Genomic DNA, 22,269 nt, shown 5'->3' on the forward strand with positions numbered 1-22,269 from the left:
TCTTTAACTTGAGCTTTTAATGTCCTCTTTCCCAGGTCAACCCTGTGCAGTGACATCGAGGCAGAGCAGAGCTGGCAGCAGTGGGGTTGAGTGGCAACAAATGTATCTAGCTGTGGGGAGAGGTGTGATGGCAGCTGGAATTCATGTAAAACTGGAGGACACGGGGTTTCCACCAAGATCCCAAAACCTGGAAATAAATCGTTACATGGTTTGGGGAAGGTGAGAAGCCTTGAAAATGTTCCTGTACACAGAAGGTGACTTTGGCAAGTCGCCGAGCCGGGGCTCTTTCATTTGTGGCCCCTGCGACACATTTTGCGTAATTCTATCAGCAGATTTCCACACTCTACCGCAATCATTTGTTCAGTCATTTATCTTTAGCAGTCATCGTCTGCTCAAATGTACAGTGAGATCTTCGAGGGTAGAAATTGTGTTTTCTGCCTCTCCATATCCCCAGTTGCTCACAGAATGCCCGGGAAAATGTAAGCTCTTGTAAATGCTTGCTAATGAATTACTAAATTGCTAAATGTGTGGATATACGTATAGACAAAGCCATGCATTTTCATTGGATGCTGAATGAATGAACAGACAGTCATGAGTCCACTGAGTTTCTCATGCCTCAAAATGAAAGGACTAAATAAGGCTGAAACCTTACTTCTCCTTCCCTGGGTTTAGAGTTGAGGCAGCCAGTGGGTCAGATGAGCTGGCTCACTTCCTCTGTTAGACTTCCTCTCTTTTTTCGGGATTGATGGTATGGTAGAGACATGATTTGGCAATGATGTCTCCTTTACATTTTGCTCAGGAACTATTATTATTCTGGAGGATAACCCTCCAGCCCCCCCCCTCTTTTTTTTTAAAGAACTATACAAGTTTTTTGCAGATCTTATTTACTGACAGGACTATCCAAAGCTGCTGGTCCTTTTTAGGGAATAATGTCAGCTTTTTCTAGAGGTGGAGCATCGGGGTGTGAGTGGTGAGCCTGCCATTTGCAAAGATCATCACATAATGAGTTTGCAATTACTTGACTATCTGTGGATAGTTTACATGCATGCGCGCGCGCGCGCACACACACACAGAGCTTAATGCTTAAATTTGGTTCTCATAAATTTCATCAAATGATAGGTTTACCTGATTCCATTCTATTTGTCATTTTTTTTTTCCCACCAGAGAGACCAAACCATTGAAATCCTTTAGTGCCTTGTAGATTTAGCCTCTAACTCTGTAATGGTGACTATAGATTCTATCTTGTTTGCCAAATGTGACTGATCCCTAATGGCTGTGTTATGCTGTGGATTGCTGTGTTTTGAAAGATAGGAGGTCATCTCTAGGCTTAATGCAAAAATGTTCTGCTGTGGTTCTGGGAAGAAGGAAGTATGGCTCATACACTTTGTATTTATTTATCTTTTATGTTCTAACACTGAGGACAGGAAGTGTTTCCCAGCTCAATATCACCTCCTTCCCAATCTTTTGACCAGCTCGGTCCATAGTGATGTTCTCAGAATGGCAGCATGTACTGTCTGATTCATCCGGGCACAGCTTCCTAAAGTTTCTTAGTGATCTGGTCAAACACGCATGTTTCACCTCCCCAAGTGGCTGGTGTCAGAAGTGCACTTCCAATGGAAGTCATGAATGGACTTCAAATGGCTCAGACAGAATCCTCCTCACTTTGCCAACTCATGCTGTATTCACTTGAGTGAGCCATTCTCTCTAAGGCCTCATTTCTTCCTCTGCAAAAATAACTCATATGACTGTGAGGATTAAATGAGATAATGCAAGTACTTAGTCCACAGTAGGATCTCCAAGAATGTTGTCACGGTCACCTTGAAATGTAATGACCTCCAGACTTGACAGACATGATTGAATTTGTTTAAATGACAATCGGAAACAAAGAGGAAATACTGCCCAGGAGAGAGCAGGTTAGCTAATAGTCTTCGATTGTTCTGGTTCTTTGTATGAAGCCGTGGGTAACGTGGCAAAGAATTTTTGTTGTGTCTTCTGGGTCACTGGTACAGCTGTGCTGATGGAGAGGAGACTATCAGGTTATCTTAACCAAGTTCCACCGAACATGCAGTACCTTAACTCTCACTGGGCTGTCTGCTGATTATGATTTCTGCTCTCATGTGAGGATAAAATAGTCTTATGTTGGGGACATGAATGTTCTGGTCACCGTGACAACTACTTGTCACTAATTTACTAAATCAGCAAAGGTAGAACAGGCTGGTCAGAAAAATGCGAATATTACAGTCTCTGTGATAATAACTTCTCATTATGAGTCAATTGTCATTCTGGCAGTTTCGTAAACTTTGAGTGATGGTGTCTTTTTTTTTTTTTTTTTAATAAACCTACAACGATGTGGACCAGCCCCTGAGCTGTGGTGAATGTACTCAGGTACTAAATGTGACAACATGAGGAATGGCGCAGGTGGACTGTCACTTTTCCCCCTAAATGAGCCAACATAGCCACTGGCAGAGGTTACTGAGACTCTTTTCTTGGAATGTCTGTACGTCAAAACTCAGTGAGCTTGTAGACAGGGAATTTGTTGTCTCTGTGCATTTATTTCCTTTCTCTGGACTTCATTTCTTCTTCCTTCTCCCCAAAGTGTGGGAGAATGTGAGAGTCAAAATCAGTGATGGAGTTGGTGTTCCACGGATAGGTTAGAAACGCAGTGGTGAGTAAGATGGACAAGTTTTGCTTTTTATGAAGCTTACATTTTAAGAGGATGGATCTGGAAGTGCTTCATATTTTCAAGGATGTTCTACAAATGTAACTATTTTTAGAACTCAACTTAGATGATCAGTTCAGATGTTGAATCTCCGATACTATCTCTGACACCCCAGGGAAACTGGGATCCTTTCTGTGCTTCCCCCAAACCTCATACTCCCTTTGAATAGGATGGGCAGACTCCATATTTTGATTATCTATTTACATGTCTGTCTTCTCTATTACTTTCTAATTTTATTAAAGGCAAGAACTCTGCCTGGTTCTTATTAAATCACTGGCATCCAGCACAGTCCCTGGAAACATAGCAGATGCTATCATATATTTGCAGTACAATAGAAAGGTGAGATTTCAGTCCTATTGTGGTCGATGACCCAACTTTCCAAATTACGCCAACCAGTCACCATTTCACCTATGGGATTCTACATTAGGAACAGATGGGCATTGACATATTACTGAATAAAGCTGAATAAGAACCCGATTGCCCATAGTAGAGATTTCTTCTGGCCAAAGCTGGAATGAAACAAATGACTTAGAATTGAGACTAATGCAGAACCTCTTACTGCTACAGTTACCCACATTCTACCTACCACTCAGACACCAAATTCAAGCATGAAGACTAGGACAGTCATTTGTATCTACAGCGAAAGGGAAAAGGCCAGGCCCCAAGAAGATAAGTAAGTCCAAATACCTACCCGGCCAGATGGAATGGACCAAGAGAATGAAAGAATAACGACTTAACCGCGTGACACAGGACGCCAGAATGCAGCAGCCTGAGTGCTGTGATTTTACGTCATCCCACATAACTACAATCGCACACCTATCCACGGCTCCAGCATTCACTGGTTAGATTAGCTGAACTTCCTTATCAGCCTGATTCCTCTGAATGAACCACCGGAGATTCTCTTGGCTTTGTCTGTTTCAGGATATTTGGTCACCAGTTTTAACCCCACAGTAATGGCAACCAGTTCTGTGTGGGCTCCAACCAGCTTCACATGGCCTAAACCAGCAGCCCCCAACCTTGTGCCAGACCCACATTCCTCTCGCCTCCTGCTCCTGGGCTCCTTTTGAACCCGAGGCTCCATGGAACGCAAAGCCAGAGGATAAATTCTTTCTCCACCCTCTCACCGTGCTAGGATGCAATTGTTCATACAGCCTCTCTTAGCACGGTCCCAAAAGATCGACCCATTGGTTTGTGCTTGACATCAGATGGTGGCCAGCTCAGAAATGGTTTACTGATTCTCTCTGTTAGCTTTGGGGACCTAAGAAAGAAGCAAACTAAGCCTGAGAAGAGAAGGCTAGCTTACTCTCCCCAGAAAGTTGGTTAATTAATTAATGATCGGACCAATATTTAATGGTGTTCCTGAATTTGTCTGCAGATTAGCGTCACCTGGGGATCTTTAAAAAATTTAAAAGCCCAGGCCACCCCCAGACTATTTAAATCACAATCTGTGGGGGTGAGATACACCCAGGTAGTGATACTTTCTGAAACTCTGCAGTGATTTCCAGTGTGCGGCGGACAAGCTGGGGACCACTCAGCCAAATGACAGCAGAAGTAAACCAAAATAAACATTCTCGCTGCAAGTTTTAACTGGAACATTATTGTTCAGAAATTGAGGAGAGAATATAAGTTCGCCATCTTTGCATATGATGTTGGGAGGAATATACTAACCAGTGTCTTAGGCAAACTCGGCAGAAAAGAGAAATGGAACATATGTGTCTGCAGAAAGCCTTGAGCCACTGCAAAACAATGTCTGTCATTGGGTGCCTTCTGAGGGTGACCTTCGGCATGGGCAAAGGAAGGGCGGATTGAGAAATCTCAGTGCCTTTGGGTACCTGTGGCTTTCTTTAACTTTTGGAAATGCCCATTTTTAACTCACCATCTGTGCTTGGCATTCAGGAAAGAAACTTTCATTAAAATCAGTGGATAAGATCTCTTGGCTAGGTCATCTGCTTTCCAGTCTCCATGGTAGCTGGCTGTGCTAAAGAAGACTTTTTAAAAGCTGTGTTCTTCTGAGAGAGAAGAGAGAGAGAGAGAGAGAGAGAGAGAGAGAGAGAGAGAGAGAGAGAGAGAGAGAGAGAGAAGAAGAATAGTTTGAAAATGACATTTTATATTTGTGGACAGGTAGCCTAGGAGGAAGAAAGGTCATTTTATTCACTCTACTGCCTTTATGGAACTCCAACCATAATTATAATCTGTCTCATGATTAATGCTTCAGATGCAAAGAACCCACAGTATTCAGGGGTCTCTGACTTCTGTTACTGAGCTTAGAAATCAACATGGGAGTGAAAAAAATTTGAGCTTGAAAGTCAGTAAAGCAGGGGGTCAAGTGTAGAGTATTTTCCTACTTATTAGACTTGTCACTTTGCAAAAGTTAAATCAAAATTTAGATTTTTTTGAGCTGGCTCGATCATTAAAAAATGGCTAAGTGTGAACATCCAATAGGATTGTTTGGAAGACTACTTGAAGCAGTGAGGATAAATCGGCCCAGTATAACACCATTAAACAATAGTTTGTTCCTTTCAACCTTTTTGTCACTCTTTTGCTCACTCCCATGCCTCGGAAGAGCGACTTGATGAACTTGCAAGTTGTCACTTGGCAACACGAACCTTGCACAACTAAATATGAAATCATGTCTGTTTCTTATGTTGCTCAAAATAACTTATCGGCTTTGTAATCGTTACATGCAGTAGGATGCAGTAAAAAGAGCACAGTGCCTAGCACAAGTAGTTTTGAATAAAAGAGTGAAAGAATGTTATATTGGGACTTGAGAGACGGAGGACCAAGTTCAATGGCTACTCAGCTGTGAGACACTGAGCAAGTCACTGCCTTTGTCCAGGCCTCATTTTCCTGATTTGAAAGACGAGAGAGTTGAAGAAAAGGATTTTAGCCATTTCGTTCAGCTCTAAAATTCTGAGATTTTGTTAATATGCAAGCACTGTTTCCTCCGACTGTACCTGGTTCTTCTCTCAGATAGATGTTGGCTCCCGGATTGGGCATGTCCCAGCTTCTTTGTGGGAGGCGGTGGGAGTAGGGGTTCACAGCTCAGGCTTTGCGGCCAGCCTGCCTCAGTGCAATATCGGGTCCTGCATTTCCTGCTGGTGGGACCTTCCGCAAGTCACTCAACCTTTCTGTGCCTTAGTGTTCGCAACTCTTCAGTGGGGTTAATGGTGATATTAGTCTTTGCCTTAAATGGTTGTTAAGATAATTAGCTAGGTTAATCCTTATGAAGCGCATGGCATGCTCAATATATGTTACCTCTCAGTCCTAAGTTTTATCTTTCAGCCTCTACCACTTAGCCCAATGTCTGGTGAATACGAAAAGTAAATATTTGTTGAGCATATGAATGAATCATTTAAAAATATGCCTGCAGAGCGTATGCCCTATGCAAAGTATGTGGTTTCCAATATGAAATAATTGATCAAATAACTAGGACTCAGGAATTCCTGGCAATCCTGAAAACTCATGTGTTCAGAAGCTGTGTTAAAGGCCAAGAACGTTTCCTCTGACAGCTGGTTTGGAAAGAGTTAGTATGTAAGGAAAAGGCTTGGAGTTCTGACTCCTGGTGTTACACACATGCTTGTTTGTTATCTTCACGAGGCTCGAAGTGGAAAGGAGTGTGAGTTTGGGAGGGAAAGAGCATGTCTCCGTCAGTCTGGGGGCATCTCTTTTCTTGTATGGGACACAGGGTTCCTCTCATTCTCGACCCTTTTGTCTCAGTTCACTTAGTTACCAGCTGCTCCGCAATTTATTCGCATGACAGATGTCAGTTTCCGGTCTAAGTATGAGTGTTCATGAAGATGTGACTTTGGGAGGGGTTAAACAAGTCTCTTAAAAATAATCTTATAGAGATATAATTCACATACCATATAGTTCACGTATTTACAGTATACAACTCAATGATGTTTAGTATAGTCACAGAATCGTGAATCACCACAGCCACCTTTAGAATGTTTTCAACCAAGGAACCGCTGTGCCCATTAGCAGTTGCTCCCCATCTTATGCAACAGCTCTGTAGCATCTCTAACCTTTCTGTAAAGTGCTCCAGGGATGTAAACCCTCAGTAAGTCATCCAATATTTACTGGAACTTCTCCAAATGAGACTCTCTTCCAGGCTCTAGTGATAGAGAGACAACCAGGAGAGACAAACTGGGAATTTCAGCACTCAGGGACCCTACGTTCTGTACTGGGGTCTGCAGATGGGCCCCCAGTGAAAACCAAAGCAGAATAAAGCCTATGTTGGTACCATAAGGGAGCAGGAAGACATGTTTGTGATATTTCTACTTTGTGCCAGGCTCTCTGCCAGTTAGGGGTGGACTGGTGTCTGGCCGACTTTAAAGCCTGTATTCTTTAAAGGAGAGCGTGACGGATAAAAACCCAGTTGAATAAGACTACTAGATGTTTCGCTTTAGCCAGCTGTGCAAAACCCTGGATTTTCTGTCTCCCAGGCCAGCTGCCTCCTAAAACATTACTTCCTGTTGTTTTGAACAAAAATATAAAGTAAACAACCTCAAGACCTTTGGTCATCAGTCGTCAATGTGAAAGCTTTTCTGCCCCGATACAGTCAGGTTAACCAACGGGCATCTTTGTTAGTGGAGTTATGGGGGTGGGATTGGGGAGAGGAGAGTCAATGGATAATTAAAGTGACTCGCATTTCTCTTTTTTCCCTGCCATAATCCTGAGGATTTAAATTCTCCAACGAATCGAATTCAGTACGAGTTTGAACCTTCTTACATGAAAAGCCAGGTTTAAAAATAGCTCTGCATGCTTGGATGATTGTAAACAAACATTGGAGTGTGGAGTCGAATGTGGGCAACAGACATTACGTATCCCCCGCAGGAATGTGGAATTTAATATCAACGGAGCAACGTCCGCGCATCCGTGCGACGTCTTCGCTCTGCGTTGCCCGTGGAGTTCTTGGGGGAAGAAGCATCATAAAACGTAAGAGCTGCAGAGGGCTGTGGACATCATGCAGACTCGCTGCTTCCTTTTAGAAACGGGAGAACTGAGACCGAGAGAAGAACAGTAGTGAGTGGCAGAGACCGGGGGCGGGAATCTGGTTCTCCAGTATCTTTGGTGATATGAACGGACGTGAAAAAGGCGTTGACACACCTGTGAGCTCCTTTCCTGGTTAATTGAGATGCCACATAGGACGGATCAGGCCAATGGGTTTGGGATCCGAGGACCTGAACTTAAATCTCAGTTCTGCCACTTACCACGTGGTGAATTTGAGCAAATTAATAACCTTCTCTGAGGTGTAACTTACTTTTCGGGGAGAGAAATCGTAGTTGTGGGCATGGTTAAATGGGACATGTAAGTAAATTTTTTAGTTCACATTTGATGTTTGATAAAAGTCCTCTTTATTCTCTTCTCGCTCTCGCTTTCTCTTCATTCGACATGTTTTACATGCCTTTTCACATTTTTTTTGAGTCATGAAGTGGATTTATTGCTGCTTTCTGAGAAAAATAATGTCACCTTTTATAGTGTGGACCAGGAGTGATCTTAAATTATAACTGTTAGTTGCTCCCAATTGTTAATGTGTTTAAAACTACATTGCAGGCACTTTAGGTATGTTATTTCTGACTTTCATAATATCATTGAAAACTAGTTATTAATTTTTCTACCTTATGGACCACGACAACGATGTTCAGAGAGGGTAATTAACAAACTCAGGATCACACAGCTTGAAATCAAGTTCTCCAAGCCCGTGCTCATCTCTGTTCCAATGCTGTCTCACCAAGGCTATGATGACAAACCTGTTTATCTTTTTAAGAATTACCAAAAGATCCTGGAAAAAGTTTAAAGCTAGAATAAAAGTACTAATTTTGGAATCTGAGTGCAGGATTCAAACCACAGATCTGCCGTATATGAGCTATGTATATGTCAGAATGTTGCTTTAATTGCCTTTGCTCCCTATTCTTCGCTTGCAATGGATTGGTGATAATAATTACATCAACAACGAAGATAAAATATATTTATTAAATATTATAAATTAACAACGAAGACAATGTGGTGGTGAGTGAATGAAAGATAATGTGTGCAGAATTCTTAACACAGTGCTGGAAGAAAGTGTCACTCACGATATCATCGCCTTGGCCGCTGCACACTTGACCTATGCGGATTAGGTCATTGTTCTTACAGTGACTGCATGGATGTGCTTAAACGCTTCCCCTGATACCAGTCTTGATTTCACTGCCAACTACTCCTGGTATAAACACAGCTAAGATGCTGACATTGGAGGAGGAAATATTGAGGGAGCGATTTATGCTTCTTTCCTTAAAATTTCCTTTCTTTCTTTCTGTCTCCCTTTCTCTCTCTCTCCCCACTCCCTCCCTCCCTAATTTCCTCCCTCCGTCCTTCCTTTTTTTCCTTCTTTCATCCAGGTCGCTCATTTCATTCTTTCTTTCATCCAGGTCACCTGCTTCATGTCCCTCACACTCCTAGTAGATTGATTTGACAGAGCAATAGGAGAGCTGTAACATGGACACTGAGAGAATGGACACTTTTTGTGGAACAGTGCAGGGGTTGCAGTGGAGGACAGCATTTGCTATGTCACCCCAAACCTCTTCTATGAAGGCTGCCCCCTTTGATAAATGAATTGTAGCATTTAGGACCATAAAAAAAAAAACAAAAGAGATTTTTTTCCCCAAATGAATTATATGAGTATTATTTCTGGACAATGAGTCATATGAATCATCATTTTTTGTGTGTGTGTTTTCATTGGCTTCTAGAAATATTAGGACTAAGTATTGCACACAGCTATTGTGTCTTCCTTAACTAACTCTCTGATACAAAATTTTCTATTCTTTTTCTCTATATTATGTGTGTGTGTGTGTGTGTGTGTGTGCATGTGTGTGTTTGTATATAGCCTTCTTTGAAAGTTTTTAGTCTGACTACTTTTACTGTAAGCTACTTCAGACAACTCCTTGCCAGAACTATAGAAATAAATATGAAATTAATAGACAGATGGATAGATAGATAGCCATGTTATGATTTTGAAATGAAAGCCTGAGATAACTAATTTGAGGAGAAAAGAGGTAAAAATGTGAAGATAGACAAAGTAATGATCATGAAAGAAGCACCGATATAATTAAAACAAGAAGTAAAAAGTGTCACGGACTTTTATGTAAGTGCTTAAAGGGAAGGTGTTATAATTATTATGACAACTATTAACAGTATTAACACACACATACTTCACTCTGTTAGTTTACTTGGTATGAGACCCACTCATAAAGTATCAGCCCCTTGCTTTTCACTTGTCTAGCATCTCTGAGAGGCAGGAATGGGATGAGAGCCAGGTCCAGGTGAGGCCTGTGAGGTCAGAGATGGGGCCTCTTCTAGTCCTTCTCAGGACACAACACCTAAGGCAGTGCCTGATGCGTAGTAGATGCTCAAAAATATTTGTTGAATAAATTAATAATAATGATGGCTTATCTTGTGGGGTCATTATATAGCAGACATTATACACATGGCTTTACGTAGACTATCATATTTAACCTTCACAATAACCTTGTGAGTAAAGCATTCATAAGATTATCACTGCCTTTTACAGATGAGGAAATTGCAGCAAGACAGGCTTAAGTAATCCGATGATAGGACGTGGCAAAGTCCATACTCTCAGCCCAGGATAGAATGAGGGAATAAAGGAATAAATGAATAGAGGAATAAAGACGCTTTCCCCAACATGGCACCACGTATAGATTGAGAATATAAAGGGGTCTGGGTCAACTGGACCAATACCAGTTTAAAGAGTTACTTAATACATGTGATGGTCAGTGGATAGCAAGGAGACTTAGTGATGAAAATTCCTGTAAGTAGAGGTGTTCTTGGGTATGTCAGAAATAAAAACTGAATTGTCAAAAAAACGATGTGTCAAATTTTCTTCAACATCTTCCTTATCAGCCTGAGTTTTTACAGACCTGCTACAAAGGCAGCGATTTTTACCTCTAGCGTCCTTCAGTGCAAGACCAACAGACAGGCTTTTCAAGTTCAGTCTTTTATTCTGTTGTCCATGGCACCATCTTTGTGAAAGTAGGGAATTTTGGAGAACGCTGAAATTCATCTCAACGGTTATGAATCTGAGATAATTCTTTTATTCAGGGGCCCATAAAAAGCATTAAAAATTTAAGAGGCTGAGATAAAAATGAGTGTAATTGCAACTGGTTTGCGATTTCTTTCCATTGTAGCTCCATTTTAATTTTACTGCCACTTAGCTCTGCAGTATTTAATTAGAGCACAGCATACCGACCACTGTGGCAGGGGCCTTACAGGGGCACAGCCCCGTCGTAAATACCAGGCAGCCTCAAGGCATCCTCTCGTGCTATTCAGGGAGCAAAGTGCCGTTTAGAGAAGGAAGAGGGATTTAGATCCTCACGGACCTCACGGTGGTTTGGGGAACAGCGTTTACAGCGGACAAATGGAATTCATAGCAACCCTGCAAGTACCCTCATCTCATTCACACTGCCTTAGTGCCTTTGTTGCCAGTAACCCAGCAGAACATGTTGTGTAAAAACATTTCCTACTCACTCAGATCCCCAAGCCGTCTGGCAAATCAAATGGTGGCCTGGCTCACGTCATAGGGGAAAGAAATTGACAACGCAGAGGGTCCCTAGATCGTCGCTCTGTTAGATGAGATTACACATGTCAGAGGAGCTAACACAGCGGCTGGCACGGAGCAGGGAGTGGAGTTCACGGTGGCGTGGCTGGGGAGGCATCTAAGAATCTTCGTAACATTAAGCACAGAGATGAACAGTTTCTCACTGAACTGTGCGGACCTTTCCTGTAATAGTACATGTTCAAAGTTCCGTGACAATTTCCATTTGTAGCAAGGCGACAGGGTTAAAACCTCAGCTCTACTGACTTTTAATTTATAAGGAGTCCAAATGCTACTCTCTGATGCTAGAAAAAGAATCATATGTGAAATTAGAGGGTTTCCTTAACATCAAGAGGTGAAATGGATTTGTTTCTTTATAACATTTTCTTAAAGCGAGCCTGGAGTCCTTCAGGTACCTAACCTGTACGCAAGGAGACGCGATCTTTTCGCCATTTCTCGGGGAAAGACACTCGGGTACAAATGAGGTGCTCATAGCAGGTGAGCCTGGTGGAGCGTTTCTCACCCAGGTGCCTCAGGCAAGCTGTCCACTCTCCCATTCCTCTCCTGGTGACAAATGAAGGTAACCGCAGCTGCCATGGGGCGGAAACCAAACTTCTCCAGTTAATAAGAGCCTACGTCATGTGTAGTAGATGCTGCGATGCTTTACTTTATGGGGAGGGCGGGCTCCCATCCTTCAGCTCTTGTGACTTTTTGCTGCTAACAGTTCACAACTACATCTCTTTGCACTCTGTTGATGGGAACTGCCTTGTCTGGAAATTTCTCGGAGGCTATTCTCTCTTCCTGGGTCTGGAGAAGGCTGACAGTAGACTTCAGCTAATGGCTAACTGATTTGGGAGTTCAGAATGCCTCTTGCTTTAAGGCAGGACAGCTCTATGATGTCACTCATATTTCAAAGCATTGCATGGGATCAAGCAGAGGCTGTACCTCTGCCGAACTCACATCTTTGCCTGACTTTCCCCCCGCTTATCCTGAGAGCACTCTCTCAATTAATATCTTCAGAATGCTCTTCTCACGATCTCTTTGAGGGAACCTGGCTGAGATAGCTCGTAAGGATCTGCCATAAGCAGGTACTCAAAGATTGCTAGGTCCTTTCTTCCCAGCAGCTGTTTCTGGGTACTAGATTTGTTTTGCCTGGGAGAAATTACTATAAAATAATAGAAATTTAAAAAAATTCTAAGTAAATAAGAGTCCGAAAAACTAAAAAGGCAAGTAACGAACTCATTTATTTATAATTCAAATAATAGATGGGTGCCCCATATGAAGAACTACAAGAAAAAGAAAAACCAATAAAAAAAATAGTGGAGAATATAGTCCATTGATTTACGGAAGAGGAAACTAAAATGGCCAATACATACATGAAAAAAAATTTAATCTCCATCAGGAAAAATGAGATTTTGAACCCATTCCATAGGCAAAATTAAAATGTCTGATAATATGAGTGTTGGCATAAATACGAAGCAAACTTAAACTCATACTCACTGGTGGGAACACTCACTATTAGCATCACCATTTTGGACTGCAGTTTCTCAGTATCTAGTAAGTTTGGGGATAAGCATATTTCATAATTCATCAGTTTCACTTTCAAGAATTTGCCACTCATAGCTGTCACACATGCATATACAAGAATGTTCCTGGCAACATTACTTGTTAATGCAAAAGCAAACAAACTAACAAAACTTGGAAGCAACCATAATATTTGTTATCAGGAGAATGAATAAAGCATTTGTAACATTTATGGAATGAATACCAGAAAGCTTTAAAAATGGATGAATTAGAATGACATATATTGATATGGAAAATTTGGGAAACATAATATTGAGCAAAGAACACAGCCGCAGAAAGACATAATTTTTAATTTTTAACTCAAAAAAGTTCTATACATTTTTTTAATGAATACTTACAAATGTTATAAGTTCCCCACCTACCTATGGCCTCTTCAGATCTTATAAACCGTACCCTAGGGCCCACCTCTTCCATGCAACTCTCTTTAATTTTTAACTCAAAAAAGTTCTATACTTAACTTCCTGCTTAAATCATCACGCCTATCCCTGGCTATGTCTGATGGTCTTGAAACCAGAATGATCCTCTATAATTCAGTTATAAACCCCTAGTCTTCGTTGGTATAGGAGGGGGGTCCTGTAGATCCCACCACCCTCTATTCAGTATTTCCACACCGGTCTTGCTGTTTTTAGACCGGCACCCAGCTGCCCAGGCCTTCCATCGTTCCTGATCCTTCTAGATGCCGAGACCCAGGGATTCCGCAGACCAGATTCACTCACTTCTTGGGGGGTATTGTCATCTATAGACTCTTAGGTCGTAATTTTCTCTAATCTGCTGAGTCAGTTGCTAACTCTCTACCCACTTTCACTTTTTTGGAATGTAGCCGAAATTGCTGAAATGCTGTTGTTTCATCTTTTGGTTGATTTATCTTATATTCCTTGTCATTCTTTTGCTTTCATTCTGGCTGGATTTTTTTGTAGAATAAGTGAAACACGTCTGTGGTCTATTCATCATTTTTCACCTGAGGCCTCCCTTAGGAAAGTAACTGCTTTGATTTAATTTGTAATGTAAAGGAGATCATAGAAGAGGATTTTCGATGGGTAGGGTATGCTTTAGATTCTTAAAGGCCTCCACAATTGCTGAATTTTCCTTCTTAACCTTTAGGAGACAAGTGGCTGTCCAGATCATCTTGAGTAGACCAGACTCTCATGCTGAGGACTCTGAAGCAAGGCTGGCTTCGTGGGGGCGTGAACTGTGCCAGCTCTTTGAGGGTCCTGTGCTTGGTTTAATGTTGATATCCTGTCTTGAAACTCCTCTTCTTTTTGGAACAAGGACCCACATTTTTTATTTTTCTCCGAACCCTGCAAATTATGAAACCGATCCTTCTCTAACGTGTTAATACCCCGATGTCTAAATATAATTTGAGGATCACATTGTCTCGGGGCTATCAGCTCAAACTTTCCTTTTATAAGTTTACTGCCAATAGCCATGTAGCCACTGTTGGCTCATTCCCGACGTTGCCTTTCTGAGCCGTTTCTTTTCTCTTTGGCCTCTCGGACAGAAAGTTTATTCTTACCCCGAGATGAAATGCACATTCTTCATCTTCTCTGTGCTCAGTCCGTGTTTACATGTATAATTTCATAATTTATACATGTTACAAAACAAATACATATTTATGTTTTTATTATAAAAAACATGCGCAACATGAAAATATTCAAAAATGCTGAAAAGCATAAAAAATAATTACCACTATTTCCTCTATTGAAAAATAACTATTAGAACTTATTGCCATGCATATTTCTTTTCAATTTTTTTTGCATATATAGTCATAATAACAATGAAAAGGATGATAACTGATTGATTTCGTGCTTATAATGTGCTAGGAACTGCTCTGTTTTAAATGAATTATTGCTCTCAGTAGGTAAACATATATAATTAGAGATGTATGGCTATATAGTGTATGCATAAATGTTAAGGTTATAATGTATATCCAGTTTTTTGCCTTGTTCCACTTACTATTATATCATGAGCACTTGCCCTTATAAAAATAAGAAAAATTAAAACAAAACATTGTTACTTCATGAATAGATAATAAAGAAGGGTCATTTCATTCTTTTTGCAGACTGCTAGGACATATGACCTTGGGTGAGTGACTTTTCCTCTTGAAGCCTCGGTTTCTTCTTTTGTAAAATGATATCTGCCTACTTTACAGGATTATGAGGGTCAAAAACAACAGCAATAATAAATTGCTGCCACCAAAACTATACTGTGTTCCAGACTCATATGTACTTTGTCATTTATCATGGTTATTTTGACAATCCAGTAAAGTGGGTGAAGCCTTGTTTTCCAGATGGCTTTATGTCACCTGCTGCAATAACTCTGGAGCTCCATTTAAGCAGCATTTATAGAGAGACGGACACACTAAAATGTATCTGTAACCAACAGGATTTCCAACTTTCAAAAGGCTGAGGAAGAGAAAGAATACATTTTCACTTTTTGCCTGAGCTTTACTTATTTATTTCTTGCCACAGCCTCAATTTCCTTGATATCACCCTCAAAAGCCATCATAAAACGTGACTTGAGTGACTACTCTTCGTGAGGCTATGATGGATGCAGAGAAGTTTATTCCTCAATCTTACCCTCTGCTTTTGCATTCAAAAGTGGAGAGATTCTTTTCACTAAAAACCAGAACTTACTTTCAGTCCTTTTACTTTGTCAAGTCACTATTATTAGTAACTTTGATGTTCAAAGTTTTCCTGTGAGAGTATTGGACTGTCTCACTCCCTGGGTTGGACCTAGCCTTACTTTGGCCAGTGAAATATGAGACATCATATAGACTAGCCCTTAGCAAGAAGCTTTAAGAACCATTGCAAGGTTCTTTTATATTCCATTCTCTCCACCCCTGGATCATCAAGTCCCAAGTAAGGGATGCCCTTTAGCCTTTGCCCTGAAATGAAGAAGACAAGGATCAGAGCCAGAGTTCACGTTTCAGCATGGGTAGGAAATCTTTATTGTTGCAAGCCACTGAGATGTTTTGGGGCTTACTTGTTACTGTTGCATGGCTTACACATTGCTGACTGACACAGTAGGTTATGCCTCTGACTTTTCTTTCACACAATCATTTGTTATTATTAAAGTCCTTAGAATACTTGTGACTGTGCACTGTGGGACCTTCTATGCTGTAGTCATGGTTCTTAACCTCGGCTACCCATTAGAATAGTCTGAGCAAGTTCTGTCTGTTTGGTTTAAAGTAGATCCCCAGACTTCATTCTGCTTCAATTGAATTAGAATCCCAAGTGTTGGTATTTTCCCAAGTGTTGGTATTTTCAGAGGTTCTTTAGGAGTTTGTAAAGTGCAGCCAGGAGTGAGGACCTTTGCTTTTGAGGGAAATAAGTCTGGATTCTTCAGGAATAATAGTGGTCACTGAGATAGACCATCGACTTGACAAAGAAGTGGTAGAGCAGGAAGCTTCCAGGGAAAAGGAAAATGAAGGATTACCTTCAGAGCTGAAGAAGGGAGAGGAAGTCCCTGTCTCTAAGTTCGTTTTACAATAAAGAGAGTCTCAGTTCAGCTGAGGCCACTGGTATGCAGTAAGGGAGGCAGAGTTCAGGTAAGTGGGAAGCAGAGTCACTCAGAAATCCATCCTTATCTGGGTACCAGGGAGCTCGTGACCTCAAGAAAGACCAAAAGGCAAGACGTTCTATATGTTTAACCACTATAGTGTAGCTAGGTTGTACTCACAAGAGGTTCCAGCACAGAGGAGAAAAGTTCCAGCACATATGACATTAGCTTCATATGTCAGCCATTGTGTTAGTATAGTTTTATGTTGAAGATTAATTATATAATTTTGGATAAAATACATGCTGTGCATTTCCACTATTTCCAGGAGTGTTGGGGAAGTGGTTAACAGAGTATTCCAACTTACAATTTTATATGAATATTATTATTTGGAGAAATGAAGATAAAAATGCACTATCATTAGCATTACCAATTTATTGAGACCGAGGCACTGTGACATATATACTGGCTATAAAATTCAACCTATCTTTACAAAGAAGATAGATTGGGGAGATAAGATAGTCCAAGTAGGTCAAGCTGATTAGCCTTTTTCTCTTCAGTAAATTATATCTCATCCACCCATCTACCCATCCATCCATCCATCCATCCATCCATCCATCCATCCATCCATCCATCTATCCATCAATTTCTTCATGCATTCATCATCACCCCAACATTTACTGAGTATTTTATATTCATTCATTTAATTCATTCAGTCAACATTTATTGAGGGCATGCAACATGCCAGGCAGCAATGCCAGGTTAAAAAAAGCCCTAATATGCTTATTCTAGGAAATGGTGTGAAAATCAAATAAGCTAATGTAGATAGAAAGGTTATATGTATACTTTGACATGCTATTAAGACATGAAGGATTATTATGATCCAATCTTTAATATCACTGCTTTGTAATCCAATGCTCTGTTATTTTTCAGCCCATTGACAGGCACAAATATTTCCCCTGACTCCACAAGCCTGCAATTAAGATACTGGAAATATTCATAAATACACAAGTTGACTAATTAGTCCCTAATTAGTTAGCAGATTGGGTATTGTAATCACCCTAAGATATATTGGTTAATGCCACGGAATAGAAAGAAGAGTTTTGCTACATTATATTATGTCAAAATTTGCATAAAGATTTCATTAAAATGTTTAATGGGACCTGCCATTCCTGAGCCATGGCCAGCCAGCCAGTCAATGGCATTTATGAGATCTTACTGGTCTTTGGAAGTTCGAGCATGGAATTAACAGATGATCTTTAAATTCAGTTAAAAAAAAAAAAAACTGGAACAGTTTCGATGCCTATAATATTTCAAGATTTTTATTGACCACCTGATAATGAAATATAAGCATTATTAGTTTTTCTTACTGGAGTGATGCTTGGCTTTAAAATCATTCATTTCTAGACCTCTGTTCCCAACAATTGCCTGAAAAGTCCCAAGAATTAGATGGTAGTTCTGCTGTCATTTTCACTTTTGCTGTGTCGTAATAGATTCGGGTATTCTTACATTTGTTTGTTTTTAAACCAGAGTCTCTGTGGCTTCCCAGAAAATACCAGACAAAGTCTAAAAGAGAAGTTAATGATTTCCTCATAAATTCTTCTTCAACTTCTTGAGAAACACTTGGCTATTCTTCCTTTTGCACTTGCATATTTCTTGGTTCATTCATCTGCGATAGTACTTCAAGATATCAAAAAGAAACATTGATATCTTGAGTAAGTTAAAGCCCAATGATGCCTTGTTTTTAGCTTCTATTGTTAAATGAAGCTTGAGAAATCACTAATTTGACACGACTCCCCCGAAAGGCAAATCTTGTCCATGTAAATTTATTGCGAAAGATCGATATTGCTGTTGCCTGTGGACCCTGCCTGCCAAGGTGGTCATATCATTGTGTTGCTCATTTCTTTGTTCCAAGATCTGGTCCTTGGGTTTTTACATTTGGGAATTTTTTGATTTATTTGTGACCTACACACCTGTGCTAGAGAAAACCAGCCAGAGCACCTAACTCGGAGCACATGCTCAGCCAATACTTGCTGCATGTGATAAAGAATGAGTGAGTTTCTTGAGTAATTTTCTAATTCTCAGCAAAGCCGCAGATCTGACATTGAATGAATAGCCTGAATGGCTGCTTTTTTTCTCTTTTCTTTTTTTTTTTAATATTCTTTTATTTGGAGAATATTTTTAGAAAACAGAAATCTATAAAGAATAATAAAAATCTAATATCATGCACCCAATACCCCAGACTGAACCATTGGTAACTTTTTTTTTCATACTTGGTTCAAATTTTTAATGAATGAAAGAAAACATTCTAGATAAATATGGCCCTTTGTCTTGCATCCCAATCCTATTCTGCTCCATCTCTTCTCAGAGGTAAGCACTATTACGAATCTATTGTGAATACATTTTATTTGTTCTTATACATTTACTTACAAATATATGCATCAACTGATAATACACCGGGAGTTAAATTGTGGCCCATAGAGTAAATCCAGCCCATGGCCTGTTTCTCTAAAGACTATCAGCTAGCTATTTATTTATCTATTTGTTTGTTTATTTATTTATTTAAGGCTAGGCAACCCTTGGTTGACCTCACAGATTTCAAGGACCTTGTCAGCTTACAATCCCTTATCTTATTTTTTTAAAATTTTTTACACCTACAGCACCTGGTCTTCCTAGGTGGTCTCCCATCCAAGTACTAAGCAGGCCCGACCCTGCTTAGCTTCCAAGAGCAGACGGGATCAGGCTTGTTCAGGATGGCATGGCCGTAGACTGGTTTTATATTTTAAAGAGTTGTGAAAAAGAATAGACAACAACAAAAAAGAGTAATATGTGACAGGTATCACATGTAGCCTGCAAACCCTAAAATATTTACTACTTGTCTTATACATAAAAAATTTGTCAACCCCTGATATATAATATCAGCTTTGTTTTAAGCTATACAGGTATCCTATCCTACAATTATTCAGAAACTTGCTTTAAATTTCAGCCCTATATTTCTTGAGTTCTGAGCTCATAGACATGTATATCTGCTTTGGTATTTTTAATGGCTACATAGTATTCCATCATATTCATATAGCACACGTTTTACTTAATTTCCCTGCTAGATGGGCAGTAATATGGTTTCTACCCATTTTACTATTAAAAGGGGCAAGAAACATTCTTGTCTCTTGTGCACATGAGAGTTTCTTGTGGGATGCATTCCTGGAAGTGTAGTCATTGACTTATATGGAATGTGTATTATCAAGAATTGGACAGAACCAAACTGTTCTTGGCAGTAGTTGTAAATATTTCAACACTCACCTTCATTGTGAGATAAAGTCTTACTCCCTGCAAACTCTTGTTCTCCTATTGTCCCAGTAAACGGAAAAGACAGCCTTTGCCTTAATGGCCTTCAGAGTTCCATTGTCTCCATGTCACAGGCCAAACGTTGGAAGCAAAAGCCCTCTCAAGAGCTCCACAGGGCTAGGCAAATAGGAGTGCTACACCTTTAAAGAGAGCGTCGAGAAACGCTCTTGGCTGTCTGGATCGAAACGACAGGGGCAGAAGGCCCTTCTGAGAGACGCTTGCCGAGAGAATGCTGACAGGCATTCCACTTCAAACTGTGGTGGCGGCAGGTGTTCTGCTCTGTGGCAACTTCGTCCGCTGCACGGCTTCCCCAGGTGTCGTCAGTGAGTGCTGTGGTCAGGGACCCTTTCCCTCCAGATCCAAAGCTCCAGGAACAGAGACTGACAAGACAGGACCCCTCCGAGGCCAACTGCGATTGCACTGAAGATACACGTGTTGAGCACTTACTGTGTGACTCAGCTTGAGCCACGGGCTGGGGCCAAGGCAGGGCAAGGGAGCACCTAAGAAAGATCAACAAATGATAGAGGCTCTTTGTTTTAAGTTACCAGTGGTGTAGTACTGAAAGCCTTGGAAACCAATAGGTACTTAACTCTGTTGGGAATTTCTTTGATCCGTGCGATGTCACATGTGACACCTGGCTTTGGAGATATGCAGCACTGAATGAAGCCCAATTCAGAAATCACCTCAACAGCCAACAGCTGTTGAAAAACCAAATAACAACACAACAGAAAACCAACAACCAGCCAACCAACCAAAGAAGTAAAGCCAAAACCACCAAAAATGCAGAGCTCGTTTCTTCTACAAGTAATCCTGGGCTAAAAGCTTGCCATTTTATCTGGAACCAATACATGAGAGGAAAAGACACCTTGTAGACTTTAACAGTATTAATGCAAAGTAACCAGGTTGCTCACTATAATTTTATTTCTCTTTGGGGCTCTGCATCTATATACCTTATCCTCTACTGCCGGAAAGGTTTATGCAGCAGAGACCAGGATGATATTCTAATGTAGACTCTGGCTTCCCAGGATAGTGATGCTTCCCAAGAGAGCACTAGACATTTTTCTATCACTTCCACAAATAATGGACCCCGTTAACAGCCTGCCTAAGGAGGCAGAGTGAAGAGTTTGTGTTCCTGTCAGGAAAAAACAGTTCTCCATTCATTCAGGAATGTCGTTGAGGACTCAGCTATGTGCTGGGCTCTGGGAACGGACAGATGAACTGGACAAAAGTCCAGGGGCCGTAGTCGGTAGAGAAAAGGAGAGTTGGAATTCAGTTGGCTCGCCCTGGTGTGACTGCATTGCTTGCTTTCAGGCCACATCGGTTAGGACTAGTTAAAATTCCTGCCCTACCAGCTATTAAGCCTTTTCAGCATCCCACCCGCAGACAGGCAGCTCTATCTAGTTGCCAAACCAAGCAACGAGAACTGCCAGGTAAGGGCAGCGCGTTCTGAGAGCAAGATGCTCGATTCTGGGAAGATTTCCAGAGAACACGAGGCAGAGTGTAATTATGGAGAATGGGAAGGGATTTGTCAGCTCGTCAAGGAGGAAAGGACATTCTGAGAAAGGAAAATAGGATGCGCAAAGTCTGTAGGTAGGATCTCCTGGCACCTGTGGTGAACTCATAGAGTTCACCTATGCAGCAGTTATCCGTGCAGGTAGCAGAACAGTATACAGTACAGGCATAATTTTTTGTGTGAGCGAGTAATTGCCGTGAGAGAGGGACCCTGCCCCGTCAGTCGTGCAGCCACTTCAGATCATGCCTTAAATGTAGATGTCGGCAGCTAAATCTTTGTCTAACAGAGGGTTGAATGAATGAGGAGGCGGTAGGAGATTCAGCCAGGGAAGATCGGGGGAGACCCATTTGCCATTTTAAAAAACTTTATTTTTGCACTTTATCCTGCAGATAACAGAGAGCACTTGAAAGTTATTGGTGAGTTAGTGAAACCGGGGGCGGCGAATAATAAGGCCATGAGTGCAGGGATTCATTAGCTTATCAGTTCTCAAACATGACAGTAGGATGTACAGCTGGCAGTGACAGTGACATAGCCTCAAGCGCCCACTACCCCTTCACACCCCGGCTTCTGCCTTAGCTTGGTTTAAATTTCGAGGCGTGCCTGGCTGGGTCACTTCTCTCTTCTGTACCCATTCACTTCCCTCTCACTGAAATGCTCTTCCTGTCCTGCCTTCTCCTCCACATGGGGAACTTCCGACTCCTCTCTCACGACTCAGGTCAAGCGTCCTGTCCCCTCGTGAAGATATTTATGAACTGTCGCCTCATTTTCCAACCCAACACTCCCGGTAGAACTGGAATTTCCTTGAGTTCTCATGGTACCCAGTACAGATTTCTTCCCTGGCATCAACTCAAAGCTATTATTCAATTTTCTGGATTCTTCATTGTGTGACAAGCCTCAGAAGCTCGATGCTATGTCATATCCAAGTTTGTAACCAATCTCAGTACAAAGCGCAGTGCTTGACCATAGCAAGTACTCAGGAATGAGTTAAAAAATTTAGAGAACCAACAGATTGGTAAATGGGAC

General features: G+C 41.0%; 1 pseudogene; it reads right to left on the reverse strand.

Annotated features, from left to right (window-relative positions):
• Positions 1–19,039: 19,039 nt before the first annotated feature.
• Positions 19,040–19,158, reverse strand: LOC120595741 (uncharacterized; annotated as a pseudogene).
• Positions 19,159–22,269: the final 3,111 nt, after the last annotated feature.

Source organism: Pteropus medius, unplaced genomic scaffold (genome assembly GCF_902729225.1).
Source record: "Pteropus medius unplaced genomic scaffold, Ma_sr-lr_union100, whole genome shotgun sequence".
NCBI lineage: Eukaryota > Metazoa > Chordata > Mammalia > Chiroptera > Pteropodidae > Pteropus > Pteropus medius.